The following is a 7,473-nucleotide window of genomic DNA, read 5'->3' on the forward strand; positions in this document are numbered from 1 at the left end:
TGTTTATGATTATAAAGCTACTCTTCTTAAAATCATCACTAATTCTCTGAATAACACAATCCATAAATTTATGTTTAGCCCCAGTGCTTAATAGTATTCAAAGATTTTAGTTTGATTTTAGCAGAAAAACATCATTGCTTAAGTGTTCCTCCCCACCATAAAGTACCAACCGTAATTGCAGGTTTCTATCAAGAAACCATGAAAAAGGTATAATATTTATTACTTCAAAACTATATAATCAGTTTGCTTCAAGCATAGCATATTTCTTAGAACTCAGTGAAGCTTCCATAGAAAGCTTAGTTTGAATAAACCTTGTTAAGATGATTTTAAAGTCAGAGGCTGTGTCTACATTACAAATAAAAATCGGAAAATGATACGCAAAAGGACCTAGATAGAAAAAAAAGGAGGGATCTGGTAAAACAAACAAGCAAACCGGTAATTATGGATAAACATTGGAGTTACCTGAACTGTACAGTTTTATTTGCCAGGTAGTCCTAGACATCTAATATTTAAGTTGGGGCCTGATTATACCCATATAAAATGTCTCCTGTTCTTTCAGTATAATTAGATAATATATTTAATAAAATAATTGAAATGGTCATCCTCTTCTGGTGCTAGGCCTATGTTATGATGTATTGGACAGTTTCATCAGAAACAGGTATACGTGCTCAGCAAAACAACAATAATTTCCGCGCCTGACTCACGTGAAAGACGTGAACAACAATGAGACTATCCCCATGAAAACGATTGTTTATTAAAGTTCAAAATTCACTACAAGCTTTTTTGCAATTCATTTGGATATACATAATAATTACTAATTATTATCAGGAGCTAGCCTCAAATTACATTTTTTTCACTTAATATTATTGTTATCATGCAAATTATAAACAACTTTCTTAATTAAATAGTATTTATTAGCACTGGATAATCAGAAAAAAGAAAAAACCCTTTTGGCTAATTTTCCAAATACAAATATATGATATATTGCTTAAAATAAATCCAATGGATTGTTTCAGGCAGTATATTCAGTAGAAGTAGAAACTAGAAATATTTGCTTTTTGGTCCTGGTTTCAGTGGTGAATTATTTTCTCCATTTTGTCAATGTGGAAGGATAACCAAAAGATAACATTCCTCTTAACCAGCCTGAGATCTTCTTTAGAAATATCATGTAAAGGAAGATAATGAGCAAAGGTGATGGAAGGAGATATGTTACAGCAAGGTTTACACTAATGAGATATCATGAGATATGGATGTTGTTACATATACATCTTTTCTCTTTCACTCCCTCTTCTAAATTATGCATTAATTTATTTATTCAGTATATTGTCACTTCCTTGGCCAAGCAATTGCTGAAAATCTGTCAGTTTTCAGAATGGGACAGAGTGTGGTCTGGTATTAGTGTAATATTTTTATTTACTGGCTGTACACCAGTTTTGAGTTCCTACACACTGATAGGACAATGCTCCACTGAGAGAGCTCCCTTTTATAGGAATCCCATGTAAATAACCAATGTCCTGTCAAATATGTTTGAGAATATACTCTGTACTAAAGAAAGGATAGAAAAGAGTCAGGAGATAAATGCTAAAGATATTTTATTAGGAATAAATAGTGTGACCATTATCATGAGGACCCAATACAGAGTCTCAAGGAGTAGAATCTCCATATCAAGGAATATAGTTTTATCCAGCAATAATATACTATTCTGCATAATTTCTCTGAACCACATTGTGCCAATAATTCCTAAGCAGAATATCACATTGGATCAATAAAGATTTCTGCTCAAAAAGCAAACAAACACCATAAAACAAAAACAAAGGGACTCCAGATAAACACTCCACAGTGGCTCCTTCCCATGAGAATAATTATTTCCTAGGTATTACCATATATTTTAGAAGGAATATCAATGAAAACAAATTGTTTGAGGACATATCATCACTCCACTTGACTTTAAATGCTATAATTAGTGTTTGTGACACTGAACTCATGAGCTGATAATAGTGCACATTGGGCACTTTTACATCGACAGAGTAATTATAAAGCAGGTTAAATAAACAGTTTGTTTTATTATACTGCAAAGATTTTCTAGAGTCTGGAAGCTGCCAACCTGAATCAGTTTTCCAAGACATTCTCATCTTTATAAAGGGGCAAGTCATTCTGACAGATGGTAGCTTTAAATTCTAGCCAGAGTTTTTCTATTGGCAAAAACTACAAGGAATCCTGTGGTACCTTATCGACTAACAGATATATTGGAGCATAAGCTTTTGTGGGCAAAGATCCACTTCGTCAGATACATGTAGAGTGAAATTCCAGAGGCAGGTATAAATATGCAGGCCAGAATAAGGCTTGAGATAAGGAGGTTAATTCAGTCAGGGAGGGTGAGACCCACTTCTAGCAGCTGATGTGGAGGTGTGAACACCAAGAGAGGAGAAACTACTTTTGTAGTTGGCTAGCCATTCACAGTTTGTTTCATCCTAAACTGATGGTGTCAAATTTGCAGATGAACTGTAGCTCAGCAGTTTCTCTTTGAAGTCTGGTCTTGAAGTTTTTTTGCTGCAGGATGGCTACCTTTAAATCTACTACTGTGTGTCCAGGGAGATTGAAGTGTTCTCCTACAGGTTTTTGTATATTGTCATTCCTAATATCTGATTTGTGTCCATTTATTCTTTTACGTAGAACTGTCCAGTCTAGCCGATGCATATAACAGAGAGGCATTGCTGGTACATGATGGAGTATATTATATTGTTTGATGTGCAGGTGAATGAACCAGTGATGGTGTGGCTGATCTGGTTAGGTCCTGTGATGGTGTTGCTGGTGTAGATATGTGGACAGAGTTGGCACCGAGGTTTGTTACGTGGATTGGTTCCTGAGTTAGAGTTACTGTGGTGTGGTGTACAGTTGCTGGTGAGAATTTGCTTCAGGTTGGTGGGTTGTCTGTGGGTGAGAACTGACCTGCCTCCCAAGGCCTGTGAATGTGAGGGATCATTGTCCAGAATGGGTTGTAGATCACTGATGATGCGTTGGAGAGGTTTTAGCTGAAGACTGTATGTGATGGCCAGTGGTGTTCTGTTGGTTTCTTTCTTGGGCTTGTCTTGTAGTAGGAGGCTTCAGGGTACATGTCTGGCTCTGTTAATCTGTTTCTTCACTTCCTCCTGTGGGTATCATAGTTTCAAGAATGCTCAGTGAAGATCTTGTAGGTGTTGGTCTCTGTCTGAGGGGTTGGAGCAGATGCGGTTATACCTTAGTGCTTGGCTGTAGACAACAGATTGTGTGGTGTATCCGGGATGGAAGCTGGAGGCATAAAGGTAAGCATAGCTGTCGGTAGGTTTTCGGTATAGGGTGGTGTTTATGTGACCGTCACTTATTTGCACCATGGTGTCCAAGAAGTGGATCTCTTGTGTAGACTGGTCCAGGCTGAGATTGATGGTGGGGTGGAAGCTGTTGAAATCGTGGTGGAATTCTTCCAGAGTCTTCTTCCCCTGGGTCCTGATGATGAAGATGTCATCAATGTAGCATAGATAGAAAAGGGGCATTAGTGGACAAGACCTGAGGAAGCATTGTTCCAATTCAGCCATAAAAAAAATGGCATATTGTGGGGCCATGCGGGTGCCAATAGCAGTGCCACTGGTTTGGAGGTATATATTGTCACTGAATCTGGAATAGTTGTGTGTGAGGGTAAAGTCACAGAGCTAAGCCACCATTTGTGCCATGGCATCATCAGGGATACTGTTCCTGACAGCTTGTATTCCATCTGTGTGTGGGATATTTGTGTAGAGAGCCTCTACATACATGGTGGGTAGGATGGTGTTTTCTGGAAGATCACCAATGCATTGTAGTTTCCTCAGGAAATCAGTGGTGTCACAGAGATAGCTGGGAGTGCTGGTGGTGTAGGATCTGAGTAGAGAGCCCACATATCCAGACAGTCCTTCAGTGAGATTGCAAATGCCCAAGATGATGGGGCATCCAGGATTTCCAGGTTTGTGGATCTTGGGTAGTAGACAGAATAACCCTGGTCGGGGCTGTAAGGGTGTGCTGATTTGTGGCAAAGTTTACTTGGGAAGTATACAGAGTCAGAACATCACTTAGCCCAGACCAGCCCTCTCTTGTACCAGCTCCTGTCATTTTGGAGCATCATTGGCCAATTCTGCATTTTCTGTCCTCAAAGGATTGGAAAGTTCCATGAAGTTTCCTTCACAGAATTTCCTTATTCTTCCTTACCTCCCTTTTCTCACTGAGGAAAGGAAGAGTAAAATTGACTCTAATTCAAAAAAAACTTTGGGTCTAGAACCCACATGGATTTCTGGGGATCCACTAACTGGTGTAAAAGTGTGTCATTAGAACAAAAATGCAGTAAACACACTAATATTTTGCAATGCTTCAAGAACTAACAAACCAAATATGCCACCACATTTTGGGGGATTTACAGCACGTAAGCTTTCTAATGTGATTGAAACATACTTTCTAGAGCAAGCTTGGAAACAGAGTTTCTATACTGTGGGAAATTTCAAGTGTATGAAATTTTGATTCCATCTTAAATGAAGTGTTGAACCTTAGTATCAGAAATGGAAAATTTGGAAAAAAACACTGGATCCATTTCATCTTCTCCAACAGCAATGATCATTTCTCCTTGAGCACATAAGATTGAGAGAGAGTGAGAAAATACTGGGACTGATATCGGATGAAGAGGAAATCCGCACAATGGTGAAGGTAGGGTTGAGGGAAACTTTTGAGCTAAGGATGGGAATGTAAGCACTCTCCACACTGATGACAGGAAGAGAAAGAGAACCCAGAAACGGACAACCGTAGGGAGTCATGCACTAATCATGACAGGATCGAGAATATCATCACCCCAGCACCACTTCTACTTTTTGCTTCCAAGTTTTAATCAGAACTCACATGTTCCCACAGTTATTGTTTCAATTTGCAGATGGCAAATAATTCCATCAGATTTCTTCTATTGGCTCTATCATTTCCTGATCCTTATTAATAAGCATTTTGTTAATGTACTGATGGCACATTTTGAACCAACAATACAGTATCCATCTCTGAAATATAGCAAGCATGTGCTGCAGTGATGAATCATGGAAGTCCTTGGCATAAATATCTCATGTTAGATGACCTTCAAGCAAGGACAGTAGCCCATAGAACAGAATGGAGGCATGAAATACACAAATTATTGCTTCAATGAGACACTGTGGTCACATTTTCAAATTGAACAGTTTCTATTCACTTAGAAAACAAAAATGCTTTGTGTACTTAGGGTGGGTTTTTGTTTTGTTATGTTTTGTTTTTTGCTCTGTCTTGTTTGACAAAATGTCTAATATTTTCTGTGGAAAGGAGACACTTGCAAAATATCATTGCATCTGTAGTGTTTTTTGTTTTATTAACAATTTTTAACCAGTTCTCTCTTAAATCTTGGAGATGGGAAAGGAGTATTATGAGGTTAATGATATCAAATGCCATAGAATCATAGATTCATAGAATCATAGATTTGAAAGAAACCTCAGGAGCTCATCAAGTCCAATCCCCTGCTAAATTCTGACTAAAGCAATCCCAGCCAGGGCTTTGTCAAGCCAGGACTTAAAAATCTCTAGGGATTGAGATTCCATCACCTCCCTAGACAACCCATTTAAGTGGTTCACCACCCTCTTAGTGAAATAGTTTTTGTCCCTAATATTCAACCTAGACCTCCCCCACTGCAGCTTGAGACCATTGCTTCTTGTTCTGTCATCAGTCACCACTGAAACAGCTTCTCTTCCTCTTCTCTGGAACTGCCCTTCACATAGTTGAAGTCTTCTATCACATTCCCCCTTATTTTTTTCTTCTGTAGACTAAATAAGCCCAAATCCCTCATCTTCTCCTCATTTGTCATGTTCTCCAGCATCCTAATCATTTTTGTTTCCCTCAGCTGGACTGTCTCCAATGTATTCACATCCTCTCTGTAATAGGGCCCCAGAATCAGATGCAATACTCCAAAAGTGGTCTCACCAGTGCTGAATAAAGGGAATAATCATTTTTCTAGATCTACTGGCAATGTTTCTACTAATGCACCCCGATATGTTGTTAATTTTGGCTACACTGTTGACTCATATCCAGCTTCTTATCCACTGTAATTTTCTGAAGAACTGCTATGTAGCCAGTTGGTACCCAGCAGCCTGTAGAAGTGCTTAGGATTCTTCTGTCCCAAATGCAAGGCTCTGCACTTGTTCTTTGAACCTCATCAGATTTCTTTTGTGCCAATCTTTCAATTTGTCTGGTCACTCTGGATCCTATTCCTAACTTCTCCCATTTCCCCCTAGCTTAGTGCCATCTGCAGACTTGGTGACGGTGCAATCCATCCCCTCATCCAGACTTTTTAATAAAGATACTGAACAAAACTGGCCCGCGAATCAACCCTTGGTGCACTCCACTTGATACTGACCCCCAACCTGACATCGAACTGTTAATCACTACCCATTGATGATCTAGCCAGCTTTCTATCCATCTTACAGTCCATTTATCCAGTCGATACTTCTTTAACTTGTTTGCAAGAAAACTTTGGAAGACCATATAAAAGCTTTGCTAGGGCCAAGGTATATCACATCCACTACCTTCCCCATATCCATAGAGTCAGTTACCTCATCATAGAAGGTAACCAGGTTGGTCAGGCATGACTTATCCTTGGTGAATCAATGTTGACTGTTGACTGTTCGAGATCAGTTTCCTCTCATCCAAGTGCTTTAAAATGGATTCCATGATTTTTCCATTTCTGCAATCAGTGCCTCTGCAATCACATCAGCCATCTCCCTCAGAACCTTAAGATGAATTAGATCCTGACCCATGGATTTGTGTATGTGCAGCAGTTCTTAACCTGTTCTTTCCCTATTGAGGACTTTCCACCTCCTCCACATACTGTGATGCCCAGTACAGCAATCTGGGAGCTAACCTTGTCTGTGAAAACAGAAGCAAGAAAGGCATTGAGCACATCACCTTTTTCCATATCATCTGTCACCTGATTACCTCTCCCATTCAGTAAGCCATAGTGCGGTCGATCAGGCTGCATATAGATCCTTCCCTTGTTATTAGATAGGAATGACACATATACTGAAACCACCAGTACTGCTTCTATAATATGAAGTGTTGCCATTTTTGGTTAGTTGTATTCCTGGAGATTTCATCCCCTGGAGGCTACAACACTATCCCATATAGTTGGCAACCATAATAACATACTGTGGTTATGAGGAGTCCAAGACCTTTATACCAGCTTCTTGATTTGCTTAGTTAAAAAGAAGTTAAATTTTGCAGTTTGTACATGAGATCACTAGCAATCTTCTTAGTATATACGCAACATGCTTCAGGCAGCATGTTACCAGGATTAATCACTGAATTTCATTTGATGGTTGAATGAATAGCTTCTCTGGATTGGGCCAGGAACTTAGAGGAAGTTAACTGAACAATAGTTTCTTTAACACCGGTTAGATTATTGCATATTGGGAG

General features: G+C 39.1%; 1 pseudogene; it reads right to left on the minus strand.

Annotated features, from left to right (window-relative positions):
• Positions 1-2,684: 2,684 nt before the first annotated feature.
• On the minus strand, positions 2,685-7,123 carry LOC149524501 (uncharacterized; annotated as a pseudogene).
• Positions 7,124-7,473: the final 350 nt, after the last annotated feature.

This window comes from Pelodiscus sinensis, chromosome 4, assembly GCF_052426305.1.
Source record: "Pelodiscus sinensis isolate ZL-2025 chromosome 4, ASM5242630v1, whole genome shotgun sequence".
Taxonomy (NCBI): Eukaryota; Metazoa; Chordata; order Testudines; family Trionychidae; genus Pelodiscus; species Pelodiscus sinensis.